This window comes from Halichoerus grypus, chromosome 2 (genome assembly GCF_964656455.1).
Source record: "Halichoerus grypus chromosome 2, mHalGry1.hap1.1, whole genome shotgun sequence".
NCBI classification, from domain to species: Eukaryota; Metazoa; Chordata; class Mammalia; order Carnivora; family Phocidae; genus Halichoerus; species Halichoerus grypus.
The window spans coordinates 11,977,192-11,999,375 of record NC_135713.1 but is presented as its reverse complement, the minus strand read 5'-3'; the positions used below and the strand labels follow the sequence as shown (position 1 = coordinate 11,999,375).

Here is a 22,184-nt window from a genome sequence, read left to right as displayed (position 1 = left end):
TACAGGGAACAACTGTTCCCTCCCTTCCCTTCCTACCTCCAGCCTAGATGGGAGCCAAAGGATGGAGAGCCCCAGAAGCTAGTATCCAGGGGAAGGTGATATCAAGACACTTGAAATATTTAAAACTGGCAGTCACAGTGATCATTCTTTACAGTTTCCAAAGATGATTCATTTTACCAACTGAGAGCCCTTGAGAAACCTTTAAGAAAGACCATGATAACACCCACCCTAGAGCCCACCTCCAAAAGACCCGCCATCACTGACCAGGAGGAACTGCTCTGTGAATGCTAGCCATCCTGCTTCCCCGGTCAACCTCTTCCTGTCCAATGGACTCATGAACAGAGCACCATGGTGCACAATGGACTTGCATGGCCTGAAAAATAATGATAGTAATGAGAGTCTCCTTGCAGAGGTCAATCTGGTCATGACCACTACAACTTCCTGATATTCCAGCAGCCTTGACCTACCCAGGCCACACTTCCAAGGGACAAGTCCTCGTGGTATATCAAATGCATAGCAGTGCTTCTGCCATGGAAGCAGGGGGGCATTGGTCTGAGAGCACAGCTCCTACACTTGGAAATTCACCCCCACCTTCACATCCAGTCACATTTCCCCAGGCTGCTCCCAGCCAAAGATTGAGCATGACAAGGATGTATTAACCATGTGCATGTATGGTCCATCTCATATAAAGATTCTTTTAAATGTAAAGAAAATTAAATTTAAGAATTAGATAAGAAAGTAGATCATGGGAACTAAGAGTTAAGACTGTTGGTTTATGTCTTCTGTCCATTTCTTAACTGGATTAGTTGGTCTTTTGGTGTTGAGTTACATAAGTTCTTTATATATTTTGGATATTAACCCCTTATCAGATAAATCATTGCAAATATCTTCTCCCGTTCAGTCGGTTATCTTCTTGTTTTGTTGATTGTTTCCTTTGCTGTGCAGAAACTTTTTTTCATTTTAATCTGATTAAAAGTATCAGTGGTAAAATAGATGATCAAAAACATCAACTTTCTTCTGATAATAGGAGAGATCTGACTCATGAATCAGAAATTATTCCAGTCTGCATGTTATTCAACCCTGGTGCCTCTCAGGGAGGAACCCATCAAAATGTCCACCAATATCAGCCTGAGATCATTGCTTTTCACCTCTCTGGCAACATTTGGACCTCTCTCTCCAGAGATTTCTCTGATAAAATTTTCATAAGAATGAAGGGGGAAAATGCTACTTATATTTATATATTTCAAGTCTGAGCTATTGAAATATCATGACACCAAGAAGCAGCAGTGAAATCACCTAAAAGACACAACCAATGGATCATTCCACTGCTCTTCAACTCAGCCTCACTCTCTACAACTGATAAATTCAATACAATAATATTTTACGCATAAATCAGCCACCCAATAAAATAGGGCTTCAGACAGGAAACACTTGTGTCCATGTCCATCTTTTTTCCTGAGAGTATTTTAAAATATTATTTTTATAATCAGAGAAATATAGAATGATTTGGATGTGACAGTCACACATGAATTTTTAAGATTAAGCAAAAAACATCGAAAGAATATCTCGGCTGCTGTAGTAGGCCTCAAGGCATGCCCCTGATTTCTCAGGGTTCAAGTTCAGGTCTTGCCATTAGGTATACTTCAGTGAAAAATTGTGAGAAGCAGATATTTATGGAATGTGTCTTGATGTTGTGAGCAACGAGGAGTCATTTAAAGTTCAGAGTCAAAGAACTCTATCAGCCTGTGAAGAGAAGCAGCTAGAGGAAGGAAATCCTGGAAACGCAATGGTTTTGGTTTAAGATGAAGATTCTTTACATAAGGGTATGTTCAGGGGAGATAATGGAAGAAATTAATCTTTTACTAAGATTTCTAATTATTTATTTCTCCTCTATGCCCACTAAGTTAGCACCACAGTCTCTGACAAGCTCTTATCAAACTCCACTCCTGCCATCAATCCTGTCCTACTACACTCTCTTTAAAAGCCCTCATTCTTCAAAGTCACTACAAAAAAAGCTTCTGTGTTATGAAAAGTGAACCCAGGACTCCATTGCTCCAAACACATTTTTTTCTTAACTTTGTCTATATATTGCAGAGCACAAGTGTTAGCAAAGATCTTTGAAATCTTGAATTCCTCCTAGGGAGTATGATTTTAATCTTCTGAAAAAGTTCCCAGGCACCTCTGAAGCTAATTGGCCCTAATGACATGTCAAAAACTAAAGAAGTGGGCTTCTTACACTTCTCTATGCCCCGTTTTTTTTTCCTTTTTTGAAAAAAAAAAAGCATGACAATTTTATCTTTGGAATGAACACAAAGAATCTTCATCATTTCTTTCTGTTCCCCTGTCCCTCACATTTCCCTCTGCATGTTGCAAAATGTGCTATGGAAAACATTAAGTTGATGATAGATGATGATGATGATGGTAGGTAGAAGATAGATGTTAGATAGATAGATAGATACATACATACATACATACATACATACATACATACATACATAGGAGAGAAAGAGAGAGACACAGAGAGATATTGTATATGTACATGCATACATACAAACTAGGATATGAGGGGGGCTCCTGGGTGCTCAGTCGGTTAAGCATCTGCCTTCAGCTCAGGTCATGATCCCAGGGTCCTGGGATCGAGCCCAACATCAGGCTCTCTGCTCAGCGGGGAGTCTGCTTCTCCCTCTCCCTCTACCTGCCATTCTGCCTATTCTCTCTCTCTCCCTCTCTGTCAAATAAACAAACAAATAAAAATCTTTAACAAAAATAAGAAATAAGATAAAAAGCCAGGATATGAGGACTAGAGATAAAATGTGGGTAAATAACCATGCTTATTTGACTCTGGGTAAAATAGAAATGTTCGAATTTTCAATCCTTCTGTGTTACTTAGTGGTGAACAATTCTTCAGGTTGTCTTGGAACTGTGCTGTCCAAGAGATTGGGCGCCAGCCGCACGTAGCTATGTAAATTTAAATTCAAATTAATTAAATTACGTAAAAATTAAAATTCCATTCCTCATTTGCACAAGCCGCATTTCAAAGGCTCAATATTCTCCCATGTCCGGTGGCAACTGAATGTGACAGCAGACACTCAACACTCCTATCACAGCAGTTCTCTTGGACAGCTGGTGTCTTGCAATTTTTTTACACCCATATTAGTCTATCGTTAAAAAAGAGGCTTAATTGGACATACAAGGGCTGAAACATTCTTTTCTCAGAAGGAAAATTGCTTTTGTCAAACTCACGTAGAAACTCTGAAGATGTTCTACTGATAATTTTGAATCACCAGGAAATAAAATTATAGAAAGCAGAGCTCAAATCCTTTGGTCTTCAAATTCAGATTCTATCCTATAATCATTGAATCTCAGGGTTGAAATAGAATTTAGAGGTCATCTGACCCAATCATCCTTTCCATGTTTGCCATTGCCTCTTCAAGAACTCTAAAAGATGGAATCGAGCCCATACTTGAAAACCTTCAACAAAACAGCCATGCCTCCAGGATAAATGAAACTCAAAGAAAATGCCTAACCAAGGGAGCCGCCAAATCAACAACACTAATGATAGAATCACAGGTCTCGGGGTGTCTTGGTGGTGCAGTCGGGTAAGCGTCTGATTCTTGATTTCAGCTCGGGTCGTGATCTCAGGGTCATGAGATGGAGCCCTGCGTCTGGCTCTGCTCAGTGGAGAGTCTGCTTAAGATTCTCTCTCCCTCTGCCCCTCCCCCCGCTCTCTCTCTCTCTCTCTCTCTCTCAAATAAGAAAATTTAAAAAAGAATCATAGGTTTTAGTCATTCATGGCTTTGCTGCTTGTGATTATGTTAAATTGCCACTCTGCTAAGGGCAGTAAGACTCTGCCTTTAGCGACCCGTTTAAAAGAAAAGTAATAGCTTCTGCCCAAAATGTCATTTGGCAGCCCTTTAAAAAAAAACATAGCTACTTTTCATAAAGCACTTTTGCTTTGACAAAGTACTTGCTTATTCAACAAAATGCTCTTATCCTTTGCTAATTTTTCACCTAGCACATGGCCAAGACACACTCATGACTCTCGACCCTATTCCCAGCCACTTTTTATGTTGAACTGGAGACTATACTATTTGGGCAGAGAGAGCAGAAGTCTTCCTTTTCCCTAGGCCCACTCCTGGATGGAATATGGCTATACAAATAATGAGGACTGAACTTGACTTGCTTATGATAGCTTCATAATCAAGAGAACCAATAAAGTATTCACGGATGGGAGCCGAACAGAGTATGAGATATTATAAAAGGGGGTAATGTCATTTTGTCCTTTTATGGTTAGAAAGGCCCAGCCATTATAAAGATACTATCAGGTTTTCCTAATGGAATTGTCATGGTTTAGTTAGCTCATGCCCATAAATCTGCCTTCGCCATGCATTGCAGTCTAGAAAATTTCTGGTTAAGAGAAAAGTGGAACTAAGCCTGTTCTGCAGTTCATAGATAATAATTAGTATTTGCAAGCCTATAAATAAAATCCATATAGATTCTTCAAGCAAACAGCCATAGATTGGCTCAAGAATATAATCCATTCTCCACAAGGTAGCCATGATGGTCCTTTCAAAACATACATCGGCTCATGTCACTCCCCACTTCAAAGCCAGCCGACTCACTAGAATCACATCAAAGTCGGTGCCAAGGCTTAGAAGGCCCTGCATGATCTGGTCCCAGGCTACGCCTCCAATTGTACACCTTGCCTCTTCTCTTCCCTCTGCACCTGATTCCTTGCTGTGTCCTTGCAGTTCTTCAGACGTGCTGAGCACACCCCTCACTCAGGATTTTGTACTTCCTGGTCCTCTGTCTGGAATGCTTCCCCCAGATAGTCACAGCCCTCCCCACCCCCCAAGTTGTAACAGGTCGATCAATTGTCACCTCGTCAGAGAAGCCTGCTATGGCCACACACTCTTTTCCATCACTTCCTGCTCCTTACCTTGCTTTCCTCATGGGACTTATCCACACCTTGAAATGTTATCGTCTTTCTTCTTTTAAGATGAATCCCGCAGGGTAGAAATCTTGTCTTGTTCATTGCCATATGCTAGTAGCCAAATCAGGACCTGGCATGTTAGTAGGTGTTCGACGAGTATGCTTTTACAAATGCAAAAATAAGTAAATGAATGAGCACCAGCTGTCAAATGCTTCTGTCTCTGAAAGAGTGCCCAGTACTTCCCCTTTACAACATTCATAACCCTTGTAATCACTTGACATTTTATTCTCTGCTAGATTATAGCTGACTTCATTCACTGCTGTAAACCCCCAATGCCTTCCAAAGTGTTCTTTAAATATGCACTAAGTGCATGAATGAACTGTCTACTTTGATTATCCATAGGATCCATCCTGTTGACAGATTTGACTCTCGTCCTCAGGCAATAAAGGTAGACAAGAAAAATCTCAGAGATTCATTAGCATCGTCATGATCATTAGCTAAGAGGCTGGAGTGTGTTGGGATCAGTAGCCAGATCAAGTCAGAAAGCAGTGCTATTTCAAAAGGGATTGCTTTGTGGTGCCCAGGAAAAGTGGCCAGAGTGCCCTACAGATCTGGAGACCACACTGATCACTAGGCCAGTGAAGTATGGAGACAAATGCACCAGCAAAGAGGCTCAGGGGAAATTGTTCATACCATGCACCAATGTAGAAAATATTCTTCATTCATCTTCTTCAATTCAGGGAATATAAGTGACCTTAGGAACATGGGAAATAAGGATACTAGACATATCTTTTGTGATGGGCACAGTGCCCCCTGCTCTCCCTTTCCCATTCTAGGTTAAACTAGCCCCTGCTTGGGAGACTGCTCCTGTTCATGATCAAAACAGCTATAATGCACAGTGGACTTTGCATGACTCTGATAATAATGAGTTTCCTTTCAGGGGCCAGCATGGCAACCCTGACACCAGTTTCCTGATTTTCCAGCAACATGATAACCAGGCCTGGGATAAAACACCACACCTCAAAGGGACAAGTCCTCATGGCAGGTCAAACAGATAGAGGTGTTGAGGCCATGCAGAGGTAAACCATTTGGATTTGCCTTTCTTATCTCCTATGCCATGGTATCATCTTCGGCGAGCTTCCTGAGGCTCTGTACGTCAGGTGGTATTCCACACAACATTGCTCTGGCCAAGGACATGTTCCCTCTTGGGAACATGTGGGCACAAAGGGATCCCAAGCAGGACAAAATCCAACATCCCAGGTCCGTGGCCCTAATACTATTTTGTTACACCAAAATGATCCCTTTAAATACTCACAGTCCTGTAAAATGAGCCCTGGTATTATCTCCATCTTACAAATGGAGAAACTGAGGATTAAGTATTTGAGGTCATCATTTGCTCATAGTGTAGGTGAGCTGCAAGTTCAGTTCTGTCTTACTCCCAAATCTCTGCTCTTAACCACTAGAAAATATAATAAGTCCCTGGTTTCTGTGACCTCAAGGGCATGAAATATTACCCTTTTGAAAATCCAAGTAAATAACCTGCTTCAATGACTTATTCTCTCCCCATATGTAAGAAATTATAAATCATTTCTATTATCCACACTGAAAATTTTACACAACTTATAAAATGCAGTCTGATCAACCCTGCACTGTTCTCAACTCAATACATCTTCAGTTTACAACTGATTATTTACGACATGTTCATTGCAGACCCACTTGAACTCCCTACTTGGTTTAAGCAGAAATAAAGAGGCTTCTACTAAGAAAGGGTAAAATGTGTTATAAATGGATTGCCAACTCCAAATATTGGGGGATGAAGAAAGAAGAACAAAATCTTCTCAACCATGACCTTTTGCAAACATTTATTATAAACTCAATTCAAATTCAGAAACAATACACAAGGTGTTCAGGTTCAAGATAAAATGAAGTATTATAACAGAAGGAAGATCAGTAGGCTTGTGTCAGAACATGAGACCCTACCCCACCTGTTATTATTGCATTGGATAGGGCTTAACCTCTCTGAAGTTGAGATTTTTCATCTGAAAAATGTTATAGAAACGCTCCATCTTACCAACTGCAAGGTAAAGGTGTTGTGAGGCTCAAAAAATTAAAGTGAATGAAAAGGTCTTTTTTTAAAAAAAAAAAATTTTTATTTATTTATTTGACAGAGACACAGCGAGAGAGGGAACACAAGCAAGGGGAGTAGGAGAGGGAGAAGGAGGCTTCCTGCAGAGCAGGGAGCCCGACGTGGGGCTCGATCCCAGGACCCTGGGATCATGACCTGAACTGAAGGCAGACGCTTAACGATTGAGCCACCCAGGCGCCCCAAAAGTGAATGAAAAGGTCTTAAATAGTAAGTGTAATGAACATACTAACTGGCGGTAGGCTCAGAGAACAGGGTGTGGTGCAGCAGGAAATTGGAGTCTCTTCTGGCAGATAAAGCCCCTCCCTCCCTGTGCAGCTCACACTGGCTTCTCCCGTCCCTGCAGAAGCAAGAGGAGAATAGGAACCAAATTTCGGCTTGCTCTTGAACTGTTTACTTTTCTGGAGACCCTCAGAGTCAGAGTTTATAGTTGTCCTGAAAGGGGGGTTTTATTTCTTCCCCATCATTACCTAAAAATATTGCCCCTGGAGGACTGCTACCTCCAGCTCTGCTGGATTTTAGACTTCTAGTGCCCATAACTGAGAGACAATAATGTCTGTAGTTTAAAATCACCAAGTTTGTGGTAATTTGGTACAGGAGTCATGGGAAACTAGTACAATATCATTTAAAGCATTGAGACTAGATGAAATTACCAAGCGAGGGGACATGGATAGAGATTAGGAGGTAGGACTGAGCACTAAGGCCCTGTAATTGCAGGGGGTGGGGGAAGGGGGTCTAGAAAAGGACAGTATTCAGGGTGGAAACCGGGAAGGCGGTTCTGGGGGTGCATGAAGAAGATGGGTTGGCTAATGTGTCGAATGCTATGGATTGGTCAAGTGAGATGAGGAAGGACAGCTGTCCAGTGGATTTAGGAATTTGGAGGCCATTGGAGACCTCCACAAGAAAGGTTTCAGTGAAGCAAAACCTGATTTGTGTTGATTTAAGATAGAACTGAAGAGAGAAATCGGAGACTTTGTGTATTTGGACAGCTCTCAACATTTTGCTGTTAAGAGAAGTGGAGAAATGGAGTAACAAGGAGGTAGGAAATGAGGTCCAGACAAGGTTTTTCAGATGAGAAGAGCTCCAATGGCACGCTTTTATGCTGATGGGAATGATCAAGATAACACCCCCCCCAAAAAAGTATTACTTAACAGAGAGAGAGAAGTTGCTGGAATGATGTACAAAAAATTTTTTCTTTAATATTTTATACCTCCATCCTGCCAAGATAACAACTATTTGGTGAATTTTCTTTTCTTTTTTTTTTTAAACAGACTTACTTATTTTAGAGAGAGAGAGAGCAGGGGAAGGGGCAGAGGGAGAAGGCTACAAGTAGACTCCCCGTTGAGCATTGAACCTGAGGCAGGGCTCGATCCCAGGACCCTGAGATCATGACCTGAACTGAGATCAAGAATCAGACGCTTAACCAACTGAGCCACCCAGGTGCCCCTGGTGAGTTTTCTTAAAGTGTTTTTATGCTTTTTTTTTACCTGGTTGAGATTGTAGCTATTTAAGGATAGTTAATTCAGTAATACACACAGATCCAGAATGGAGTATTATTTGAATAGAGTTTGGTGACTAAAAATATCTGGATAGTTTTTAAAAAAATGACTTGATCCATTTAATATAAGGTGCCAAAAATTGTTAAATCCCCTGACAAGTAAATGGCCATTGTGGAGATCTATGCAATTCTGCTTTTGTAAGAGCAAAAAGGCTTCACCATATCGTACACTTGAAATTAATATAACACTGTATGTCAACTCTACTGGAATTAAAATAAAAAATAAAACATTTTAAAAAGAGCAAAAAGGCTTTTTGTTGAACAATTCTCCCCCCACTGTGTCCTGCTGGGTCATCAGTAGTTACATTCTTAGCAAGCGCTGGGAATTGAAAAGCACAGTCATTTTTAGATATGGTTATCAAATGTGTTAAGAAGTCAATCTGAACAGTGGATTGAAAGCTGTCCATTAGGGAACACATTTCCTGACACAGAAAAAGAAGCCAAAAGAGAGCTAAGAAGAAAGCAAGGAAGTTTCAAGTTTCACGGGGTTCACCATTACCCGAATCAACAAGGCAGCAAATAATACAAAGGGTTTAGCATTTCCATTTTTAATCAGGAATAGATGATATGCACAGTCCTCAGTTCTTCATTTATATTTTTTTTTAATTTTTTATTGTTATGTTAATCCCCATACATTACATCATTAGTTTTAGATATAGTGTTCCATGATTCATTGTTTGTGCATAACACCCAGTGCTCCATGCAGAACGTGCCCTCCTCAATACCCATCACCAGGCTAACCCATCCTCCCACCCCCCTCCCCTCTAGAACCCTCAGTTTGTTTTTCAGAGTCCATCGTCTCTCATGGTTCTTCTCCCCCTCCGATTTCCCCCCCTTCATTCTTCCCCTCCTGCTACATTCTTTCATTTATATTTTGAAGGCTCACATATCTAATAGCATCTTTTTGATGACTTTCACATGAAAAGCAACTTCTCTGTGCATTAATTTATTTGGTCACACGGCTTTCCGCGCATCCTCTTTAGATTGTTCTTCATTGTCTTTTGGTATTCTGAGAAAAAGAATATTTTTTGTTGGAATCTCGGGTAATTTTTTTCTTTATCAGCCCAATTCAGAATGTGAGCCGGGATTTCTGGAGGTGTGTATTTCTCTTTAGAAATTTCACCTGAAGTGGAGTGAAAACAGGGAAGGAGAATGATCAATTATTTGTTCTCTCTTTTAAATGGAAGCTATGTTCCAAGGGTTTTCTTTTACTCCTCTAATTTTTATGTTGAAGTCTCTATTTATAATTTTCTGTCATTGTTTTCTCAGCTTGGCCTTTTTCCTCAAGGGCTTCTTGAGTTTATTTTCCACAGTGCTTACTTTATGAGAATTTTAATTTTAATTCTGGAATGATAGGTTGGTTCATTAAAATTTCCTTTTCTCATCTATTCGTACTTTCACATTATCCTATTGTTTCTTAAACTCTGGGATTTTTTTCCCTTCCAATGACTCTCTGTTACATAATGATGAATTCTTCCAGTGTCCTTTTGGAGAGAGGATATTCAGAATTTCTAATACCGTTTTTCTGATTCTTAAAATAAATGATTTTAAAATATTTCTTCTTCCTTGGAGTTCTATTGTTTTACAGACATGCTCTTTTTCTTCTCTCTCTCTATCCATTTATTTATTTATTTACTGAGAGAGAGAGAGATCAAGAGCAGGAGTGGGAGAGGCAGACGGAGAGGGAGAAAGAGAATCCCAAGCAGACTCCCTGCAGAGTGTGGAGTCTGACGTGGGGCTCAATCTCAAGACCCTGAGTTCATGACTTGAGCCGAAATCAAGAGACAGATGCTTAAACGCCTGAGCCACCCAGGCACCCCTCTCAATCCTTTTTTTAAATGAGAAATTTGATTTCATTAAAATGCAAAACTTCTGCTCATTGTTCTTCAAAACATAATGTATCTACATAATGGATATTACGCAGTCTCTAGTAGAGGAAATTCAGCAGTCTTTTATTAGGAGGAACATGCATATTTAACTTGGAAAAAAATTATTCCGTAATTATTAGATGAGAAAAAGAAATTATCCTGACCGCACAGGATAGCATGGTCACATTGTTGCTTTAAGCATAAATATACCTTTCAATCATTTATTGAATTAATATTTAGCACCTATCAACCGCTAATGTCAGCCGTAAACAAGACAACGTACCTGTTCTTAGGGTGGGTACGTTGTGTTGGGGAAGAATGATAAAAGCAAACAGTGTAATCAGTTTAAATCATGAAAAATTGAGATGACTCATCTGAAAGAAATAAATAGAATGATCGAATGCAAAATACAGTAGCCAGCTCGCAAAGGGTGAACAGAATGACCTTGCCATGACCTCACTTCAGGAAAGACCACTCGGGCGAGTTTAGAAAGATGACAAGGAAATGCCTTGTGCCTTAGGGAAGACTCTCCACGTGGAGGGAACAGCAACTTCAAAGGCCAGGACGTAGGAAAGGAGTTGGTGTGTTTGAAAATTAAGTAAAGAAATAGGACCATGTACCTGGCTGGAGCATATTTATGGGGAAGAACAGGAATAAGAGATGCAGATGGATATTTAAATCCAATCCAGATCATGGAGGGCCTTGGGGACATTGCTAGGGAATTTAGAGTTTATTCTAAGAGGTCAGGAACTAGAGGCTTTGGGTGAACAAAAATTAAACCCCAGAGTTTCTTCATTTTTAATTAATATATAAGTCATAAACTTAGTTCCACTTTAAGCTTTTAAAGAATTTTATTGTTCAATTTCGAAGACTAGCAAATATTAATAATCATTTAAGGGATCCAACTGATGTTTGACCCCACTTACAAACTCAATTAATTTACTGCCTTGAAACACGTTATAGTGCATTAATAAACTTACCGTTGATACTTGCTAATTTTGCAATTATCTGAGAAATTTTCCTAAGTACTTCTGTAATTCTAAGTATGTTGTAAATACAGTCATTCTTAAAGTTTCTTAAATGTCCCAATAACTGTATATAAGCTTAGTATGACTTCAAATAAATTACAAACCTAAAATAATCACTCATCTTATTTTTAAACTGAAATCGCAAGGTTAAGCTATTAACACACTAATATATCAGATATTCTTAAACATTACAGATAACAAATGTATACATATTATATTAAAATTATTATGAGTTTTTACTTTCTTCACACCTATACTTAATTCTAAACCTCCCTAGAGTTAAAGGGGCTTACCCACTAAGGGAAAAATGGTGTTACTTCAAACTACTTTTTTTCAGACTTATTGAAGTATAATTGACAAATAAAACTGTATATATTTAAGGTGTACAGGATGATGATTAAATATACATATACATTGTGAAATGACCACCACAATCAAGTTAATTAACATATCCATCACCTTACATAGTGACCTCTTTGGCGTGTGTGGTGAGAACACTTAACATCTGCTCTCAGCAAATTTCAAGTATTCAATATGGTATTATTAACAAGAGTCACCACACTGTACACCAGATTCCCAGAACTTACTCATCCTGCTTAACTGCAACTTGTACCCTTTGACAAACATCTCCCCATTTCCTCCACCCCCAGACACGGGTAACCACCATTCCATTCTCTGTTTCCATGAATTCAACTTTTTAAAAAAATCCCACATTGAGTGAGATTACATGGTATTTGCCTTTCTCTGTCTAGCTTATTTCACTTAGCATAATGTCCTCCCCTCCAAGGTTTATCCATGTTGTCACAAACGGCACTCAGCCCTAAAAAAGGAGGAAATCCTGCCACCTCAAACAATCCTGAGCTTGCTTTCCCAGGGGAATATTTAGAATTTTTTGGCATACTGAGGCTGCTTAATAACTAGACCAAATCTCTCAGTGTTATCATATCCTGAACTATAGATATCCAGGGCAAATCTTCTTCTTACTCTCACTGCCAAGCCAAGTCCCATTATATAGTACTTCCTAGAGCTAACAAGTGCATCCCACGTGCGTTCCTATAGCTAACCTCCGTCCAGGTGGCTTCTTCGTCTGACTGGATCAGCAGATCAGTGTCCTGCTTCAATCTGTGCTCACTTCTTGTCCTGTTCTTCCCATCTTTAAAATCACAGCCTTTACAGGTATGAAAGTAACATCAGATTGAATTCTGGAATGCCCTCATGGCTTTGTCCGCCAAGAGCAATGAGAAGTCATTGAACAATTTTGAGCAGGGGTGTGATATGAACAGTTTCACATTTTCAAAATATTACACTGCAACTTTGGGCAAAATGAGTTAGAAATATGCAAAGTGGATTCAGAGAGACCACTTTCGAGGCTCTTGAAGTATTTCAGGCAAGAGATTACTTTGTGATTCAAGCTAAGGATTGCATCTACCTCTGCACCCTTGACCTGAGAATGACCCTCTGTCTTCTTCCACCCAGGGCCACACCACTGGGGGAGGCATACATGGGAAGGGAAGAAGGGAAGAATACAGTCAACCGAACCAGTCCCCTGCTCCTTTCTCAGCCACACCACCCTCTGGTCCATGGGGCATTGCACCTAAGAGAGGCAGAAATCCAGCAAAGAAAGAAACTGAACTCAAAATAAGATCACAGAGTTTCACATGTTGCCCACTGGATGTCAAGGAAGTTGGATAATTTATGTGTATAAATATAACTGTGTCTCCCAGCTGTGATGGGATGGATGGAAAATAACAGTATCTGCAAATTCTTCTGCACATCTACACTTATTTGATCATTTTATTAGAATCTATGAAAGGAAGGAGACCTATTATTAATCACATTTTGGTATGGAGACATTGGGGCATAGAGAATGTTAAATAGTTAGTCCAAGGCAATATCCAAATACGCATTTGTACACACACATACACACACATGCAGAGGACAGAGCTAGGACTAGAGTTCTTGAAAGTATTTCTTCCTTCAGGCATCTACTCATATTTTAGAATTTTCAGTCATGAAACTTCTCCTCAAAGCTACGCTAGCAGCCCCATCTCTTGGTACCAGATTTTTTATATTATAAAACTAGTACTAAAGGCTTACTGGTGCTTGACACTATATGTGGAGAAAATGAAGCCAGTGGTATTTCTATTTTGTTCATTATTTTGTCCCCTATGCTTAGCCCTCAGCCTGGCATGTAGTCAGTGTTTGACAAATACTTAATCAGATGTTGGTGGTTATGTATGTCCCACCTTTTACCAGATGGAAGTGTTTTTTGGGCACAGGAAATTCAAAATAAAAGTCAATTCTTGGGCTCAGTTTCTGCAGCATGAATGCTAAACTGACAGTCGCAAAGCCTTCTCTGGCTCAAGTGTGCTTCCCAAGTGTTGATTCCTATTGTTATATGCTGGTCTCTCTGTTTCTCAAGCTTCCCCCACCCCGCCCGCCCCATTCCCTGACACTTTGTGACTCTTCCTTTATTCTGCTCTTCCAGTTAACACATGGAATTGGTTGGAAGTATCACCTTCCCTCCTGTGGAAATTGATGAAGGCCTACCAAATCAACACAAACAAAGACAACTGAGTGAGAGCTTGCTATTGCAAGAAACCATCACTTCTATTTTGGCAGAAACTCAAAGGCAAGCAGAGAAGTGGGAATGTTTTCTGGTGGAAAACAGAGAAATCTTCAGGTATGTCCTGATTGTAGGCTGTTCATGTGGAAAAGCTGGAGGAGAGCTTATGAGAACCAGGGAGCCTTTTGTGATTGGCTAGAGGTCCATATTTGGCATTCTCCACTTGGTCCTAAGTTGGTAGCAGGGACAAACTTAGGAAAGCTTCCAGTTATTAATAAAGTTCCAGACATTTGGGGTCAACTGGTACATGAGCTATTGTTGGACTTCCTAAATTGTTTCTAGAGATAGTGTTCTGAATTTCTACAAGTCTGACACAGCAGACTGGCTCCCTGCGCTAGTTACCATAGATAATGGGAAGTTACCTGGGCTGGTTGGCAGACCATGGGTCAGAGTTCTATTTTTATGCATGGTATGTCCATAGTCCACTTGTCTATTCAGTCTCTTACTACTCTTCTGAATTCTGGTCTTGGGCTGATCAGAGCTGCCTTACCTCCATTGTTCAAATAAGGTTTAGGACAACAGAACTCTTGCGTGTGACTTGCTTCCTAGTATAACCTCTTTCTCCTCTGAAACCCGATCAGAAAAGAAGGCTGGGTTGAGAAGTAATTTAAATATCAGGAACTCATGATCATTCCACCCCTGTGACCCCTTACTTCTGTCCCCAGAAAAAGCTTGGGCACCTATACTTTCTCTCTTACCATCAGCTACTCTACTCAAGGCAGGCACAGGGATGTGTTGGCCAGATGGCCCTTCAAGGAAGAAAGGAGGGCTTGCTCTCATTTGCAGGAAGTACAATCAGCAGACAACTTCCACTGTCAGTTCCTTCAGGTTATGCCTCAGCTGCTTAGAACCTCCTCACCCTAGGTCATGCCCTTTGGGGGGCAGCCCATGTCTAGGAACTAAGCAAGGCAGGCGTATGAAGATGCTGCCATTTTGGCCTGAGGAGGACAACTTTAATGGGTGTGCTCTCCCCAGAGGTCTCTGCCAGATTGGCCAAGACTTCTCAGATTGACAGCACCATTTCACTGTTTCCTCTTCTCAGTTCTCCCCTTCCTTTCATGGCTGCTGATTCCTAATAAAATCTTCCACCCTAAACTCCATGTAAGTTTTGGGAGAAACCAATCTGTACCTCTACCTCAGAGCCTGTCTGCCATTGGCTCCAGGGTCTTAGTTCTACAGATGAAGAGTCTGGTCAATATAAATATGAATATGCTCTCTGTTCACAGCTTCACCCCTCACTTTTAACTTAAGTCTGGGAGTAAATTCATATACACTCACATGCACACTCATTCTCTCTCTCTCTCTTCTCCTCATACACACACACACACACACACACACCAGTCTAAACATTGTGATCAACCTGGTGTCTGATAAATTATGTAGGTAAGCAAGACCTAAAACACAGATGAGCAAGTGGCAGCACATAGTCTGCCACTGGATCCATGATATGCAAGGACTGAATTTAAAAGCAGAGAAGAGTCCATCCATTTCTCCTTTATGGAAGTGACAGGGCCGCTTGGTGCTCTCACATCTCCCCTGTGCCCCTTTATCTGATGAATGAGTGTAACACTAAACCCAAGATAGTCTGGTCAATAATAGAAGAATAGAAAAGTAGAAGAATAAAAAAAGTCAATAGAAAGAAAGAAGATCAGATTGAGCAAAGTTGTTACTTTGAGTCATTCCTGATTTACAGTTTAACCCCCTGGCTTAGAGTCTCATCCCACAGCAGGAATTTAGCATGAATCCTTTGAGTCCTGAGCTGTTCGGGAGCTAGCTGTCTGGGCTTCAGATGGTGCATGCACAAAACCATTGACAATCACAGACTGTGGCTCCAGACAGCTACTGGATTAAGGAGAAAATTTTTTCATTAGTGCTAAATTAAACATGATCCAAATCCTCACATGACTAATATTTTGTACTCTTTTCTCATCAAAAGGTGATTTATTGAGTAGGGGAAATGGATATTGGGAGCAAATAGCAAAGTGAATGAGCATGAGTGTGAAGATGGAGGAAAATGCTCTGCTGCAGCCTCCGTTTGCTAGTGAATCACCTCCTATAGAATTATCACCAGCAATGAGAAAATACATCCATCAAGCAGACAGTCTTCTAGAGAGTCTGTGAACAAAAGCCAAGGAAACAGCCACTGCCTCCTGTTTTCCCAATGTGAAAGCATTCCAAAATCCAAAGCGCTAAGACGAGAGTCCCCAGTTGTTCATATTACCCTCATTACTATGAGTCATTATGTTCCAGTAGCTTTATTTCTAGTGCCTTTAAGCTGCAAGATTGTGCATATTTCATCTGACATGAACAGGCCTGGGATAACTTGTGGTTTGAGGCATTAAAGAATCATAAAAGACAACCTAAATCACTTGAAGAACATCAAGTCAAATTAGATCAAGATGGCAGACTGAAAACACAGACGGCTGCCTCTCCTGTCCCAAGTCCCTAGACTCATGAGACATTGGGAAAGTGTGTGTGTGTGTGTGTGTGTGTGTGTGTGTGTACAAGAGATCAATTACTTATCAGCATTAGAAAAAAAAGATCTATCAGTACACTAGAAATTTGGCTAAATTCCAAAAGATAGAAGGCAAATGAGGTTGGTTTGATGAAGTAAACAAAAGCCCCAAACTCCAGCCCAGCGTAGGGAAACTACAATCAGAGCAGAGCTGGATAGGCTCTAAACCCAGGTGTGGCTCTTACAGGTTACTAGGGAAACCATCAGGGTTACGAAATCTCATTTGGAGCATTTAGAGCTGCCTGGTGGGTCCATCCTGCCTTCACCATTCTTTCATGCCACACCTCCACTTCAGTCAGAAGAAAGCATTTTCCCCTCGACAGTAGCAGTTAGTTTGAATGCTCAGGTTGAAGAGGCTGGTTGGTGCCAAGAGTAACTTCTGACAAATAAAAACAGGATCAAAAGACAAAGTAATCAAATGCTCTATCAGGGAGCCCACCCTGTCCCCTTCCAAAACCACTGGAGGCAAACTGCAGTAAACAAACACAGTCACACATGTGTAAACAGGGCATCTCAAATTGTAAAAATGAGTACATGAACAAGAAAGAGAAAATATTTAAGGAAAACTAACACTTTGAAAGAGAAGTACAAAAATCAGCAAATAGAAAAATGTGCACAATAGAGCAAAAAAGAGCGGATTTTAAATGAAGTATAATTAATAACTTCAGAGTTATAAGAAAAGTTATCTATGAAATAAAAGTGAGTTGTTTTGATAATTAGAGATCTTGGAAATAAAATAACATGATTACCAAAATAAAAATTTCAAGTAGGCAAAATATCAAAATAGGCACCCCTGAGGAATAAGTTACTAAGTTGGGAGACAGAGCTGAAAAATTCAGACTTCTGTACAAGACAAGAAAAAAAAGATATGATATAAAATATAAAATACGATATAAAATACGAGGGATACTTGCAAGAGTGAAAATCCTTTGAATCAGAGAAATTCAGTGCAATCTAAATCAAAATTCCAACAGAACTTTATCAAACTTGACAAGTTAACCATAAAATGAAAAGAAAACGCAGAGTAAAAAAGAACAATGGAAGGAACTTGACCTACCAAATATGAAAACAAGCTATAAAGTTCTGTGAGCTAACACAATATGATGATTGTATATATTGACTGGGTCTCGATACATGAACAAACATAGATGATTATAAAAAAATGGAAAGCTCATATTATGTTTCATGTGGAAAGTTATTGTGATAAATAAGAGATCCGAACTGTTCTCCTCTTGAGAAACAGGTCTGACTCCTTACTGGGCTTTGGTAAAGGCTGAAGACCCATGTCCTTACTGGGCTTTGGTAAAGGCTAAAGACCCAACCATGGGACATCAGATGACCATGAAACCTGAGTTTCTCATGACGCACAAAGTCTTGCCTTATGATTGGGTTCCTGCAGAAGCAATCTATCATCAAATGGAAATAATATTATGGTAGCTTTGTAATGTGTCAACCAGACTAGGCTGAACCTCATTCCCAGAATTCCCTTTCTTGTGCATTTCTGGGTATGCTGGGTCACAGGGAGATTCTTGAGACATTTGAAAAGCTGCAAAGAAGCAGCAGCTGTTTGTAATATAATACGGTTGTTAGTGATCTATTGATTCACCTCGTTAGCACGAAGCAGCATCTGGACCTTAAAATACCCTATCTAATCCTACATCCTCCTCTAGGTTTTCTGAGTTCGGGGCCAGGTATGTGGGGGGGGTGGTTTACCTCCATGATAAGGGGTCATCAAAGCCAGGTCTTAGTTTGTCCTCATGGGGTCCCAGCTCATGCTCACCAGGTTTTAGTCTACTCATGATCTTCCGTTCCTGTCTGCCTGCTCTATGGATTTACAAGGAAAACAGCCTTACAGAGACTGCTTAACCAGCTCCCTCTTGTATAAGCATAATAAACTCCTACTGTTCTTATCTGGTTGGGTCCTGACTGATACAGGTGTATAAGAGACCAAGCTCGAGCAAGTCCAGAAGGAATAAATGAATTACCTCTGGATTATGAGCAGGTGGCTCAGACTTCTTCAACACCAACTCCAGTTGAAATTGTCTCCTGTCCCTCAACTCACATCAATAGCCTCCTAAGATGTTCCTTATGCCCAACTAACGAAAGAAGAAATGCTTCCAGGTGTTATTCTAGCAGCACCAGAAAAAGGAAAGCTGCTGCATCGCAGCCCCACTCAGGGATGACACTGAAGGACAAGGTGAAGGACAAGCCTCCCCCAAGCAGACATTTGAACAGTGTATGTGCACTAGGACTGAGGTGAGATACCACCAGAGGTGTGGCTCTACACTGATTCACAGGCTATTTCTAATGGTTTGGCTGGATGCTCAAGGACTTGGACTTTGGAAGGAACTTCTAAGTTTGGAAGAATGCTGGCCAGGAAATCTGGGGTAAAGGTATGGTACAAACCTCTCAGAGTATGAGAATTTGTGTCTTGTGTAGATACCCACCAAAGGGCATCCACTGCAGAGGAGACTCTTCATATCAGGTGGACAAAATGACTTACTCTATGGGTGTCAGTCAGGCTCCTCCCTCAGACCCACAGTCTTTAGTTTCTCCGTGCTCATGTCATCTTCTCAACCTTATCCCCTTATCTTCTGATCCCTTATCCTGATTTATTTCCTTTCCTTCTTAGCCTTTATCACTCTCAATACATACATATTTGCTTCCCTTCACTCACACTGGCCTATCCAGGTCACCGTCAAATCCCACCTGGACCAGCAACCACTTCTAACCTCATGTTTTTTCTCCCATTTATTGTCCACACTGCAACCAAAATGACCTTCCTTGAATGAAAGCTGACTTTGTCACTCCTCTTTTTAAAGGCTCCCCCAATTCCCCTCTACCTTTCATGTAAAAACCTTCAAATGCCCTTTGTGATACACCCCCCACCAACTCCCTACCCCACCTCAGCTTAGAGCACCTCAAGATGCCAGGCATACCAAACTTCCTTCTGTTCCTCAAACCACACCACACTCCATCCTAGAGGCCTTGCCATGCATCTCCCCCACTGCCTGGAACATTCCCTCCATCTTACCTCTTTTTCCAGTAGCTTGTTTGCCCTCCAGTCTCAGAATAAATGTCACTTCTTCTGGAAGGCCTTCCCTTAGCCTTTCCCCTTTGTAATGGCCCCATGGCATCTTCTCTTTTTCATGTGAGAGCTATCACCATCCTTTCTTACAATTACCCATTTAATTGTTTATTGCGAAGTAGTGAAGCAAAGAGTTTTAAGAACATGGTCCTGAGTCGGCCTGCCTGGATGTGAATCCCAGCTCTGCCTCTTACCAGCTTTCTCACCTCAGGTCAATTATACCAATAATGTTATTCAGTTGGTGTGAGGATTAAGTGAATTAACGATACTTGTAAAGCCCTTATAACAATGCCAGGTAAAGTAAATGCTCAAGTAAAAGCAACAAGTATTTGCTGAATGAATAGATAGATAAGTGGACAACATCTTCGTTACAGTCACAAAGTGATGCAGTGTGGAAGCTGGGCTGGAAATCCAAGTCTCCTGTCTTTCTTTGTGTTGTTTTCCCTCCTTATAATTGTGAATCTCAGGCCGAAATGAGTTTACCTCCAGGAAGGCATGTTAATTTGCTCAGATAGTCTGAGCCTCAACACAAACAGGATTCACCTTCCTTGAGTATCAATTTTTGTTTAATGATAAGCAATTTAAAATGTTATCCTTACATTGGGGAGTAAAATGTAATATTCACCTGAAATTTGAAAGTAACGTAAGACTAGAAATAAAATGTCCAACTTAGGGGTTTGCCTTGCCCCCACCCCTCATCCCCCATTCCAACATTCCCCTCACCGACCAACAAGGCCACCATACACAGCCAGGGACGGCACCGACTGGCAAACTGTTCTTAGTGCCATTATTGACAATAATGGACAACCCAACAGAATTAACTTCAATGCCCTCTAAAATACTGGCTAGCATCTTAGACATTATTTTAGTTAGAATTTGGTCCACATGTATGTGAGGATCATTTGGACTTCCAAACAGAATCTGAAATTACATTTTCTTCCCTATTATTTCTGATTATAAGCTTTTTCAAAGACTACTTACAAAGAAAGGCTAAGCCGTTAAACAATTATATGTTGCTACTTCACATTAATTTCAGGCAAACTGATCATAAATAGTAAGCCCATTGTCCGTGGCAAAACACAGCTGGCCTTATCCATTTCCACATGCAGTCACTGAGCTGGCTCCCCGAGGAGGTATACGGGGGATGGAAGAAAAGGTGTCCTAATAGACTAGGTTTCTCAAGGGCAGCACATTGACATCTGGAGTGAATACTTTGTTGTGGGGGCTGTCCTGTGCATTGTAGGATGTTTAGCAGCATCCCTGGCCTCTCCCCACCAAATGCCAGCAGCATCTCCTCCCTCTAGTGAGATTTGAGATGACCAAAAACATCTCCAGACATGACCAAATGTCCCCTAGGGGGCAAAATCACCCCCAGTTGAGAACCACCATAGTAGTTACAACAGAACCCAGTAGTTGCAACCCAGTAATTACAACAGAACAGTAGTAGACAACAGAACCCAGATGACAAGAGACACGGAATGTCTTTTCAAAACAGACACGTTCTATTTGGACCCTCCTGTTTAAATCCTGCTGTAGAACAATTGCCAAAAATAAAACGCAACCCATCCTCAACGTTGCAAGAGTTATTTTCAACGGCAACAAAGAAAAGGTGCAGGAAAAGCTACTTTTTTTTGGAGCCTCTCACTATTCTTGGATATGGATCTAAATTCCATTCCTTTTGAAAGAAGTCACTTGGAAGAATAGCTTACATTTTTTTTCCCCCACATGCCAGAAATTGTTGTAGAGAAGGCCTTTTTCACACTATTATTTTCAAAACGCCTCAAAGAGAAGCCTCATCTTCAGTCATTCCTGAGCTGAGAATCATTTTCTTGGCTTTTGCAGCACTGGCCAGGAGTGCTAGCCTGCTGGGCATCTAAGTGGTGTCTGAAACTGCTCATTAGAGGGACCAGGGCTGACCTACAAAGACGCTAATCACTCACCTGAACTTCAAGGGCTGACCTTATTCCATAAGGATCCAGTGAAGTCATATTAATAGCTTCCTTATTCAATTCCAACTGAATGTATTGTTAACCATATTTGTGACCCAAAACTAGAATCCAGTTGTGAGAACAGCTTCCAAAGAAATTCTGCCTGTTTCATCGAAATTACTTTCCCCGAGAAGATGAGTATTTTTTTTTTTTCATTGCCAAGAATGTGTGCAGCTCTGCTGTGGTCCACCTGGCCCCCAGGCTCTTTGATATTCTGTTTTTATTTTTAGGTATTGCTTCAAACCTGAGGAACTCAACCTTCCCTCAGGGAAAGAAAAGCATCTGTCATATGGATATGAATGGAGGGATGGGGCATAATTTATGGCAGAATTAGTGTCAGAGTCTCGCTCCACTAAATGGACCCTCATCTGCCTCTACATCTCATTCACCTTGCCATTTCCCATGAAACTGTTTTGTACTTAGTAGTCTAGAAGACA

General features: G+C 40.7%; 1 long non-coding RNA gene across 1 annotated transcript in view; it reads right to left on the bottom strand.

Annotated features, from left to right (window-relative positions):
- Positions 1-9,635: 9,635 nt before the first annotated feature.
- LOC118545981 (uncharacterized) overlaps positions 9,636-22,184 on the bottom strand; it is a 125,948-nt gene continuing 113,399 nt past the window's right edge. Inside the window, exon 3 of the long non-coding RNA XR_013445493.1 lies at positions 9,636-9,757. This is a non-coding gene — a long non-coding RNA (uncharacterized LOC118545981). The remainder of the gene's footprint in view (positions 9,758-22,184) is intronic.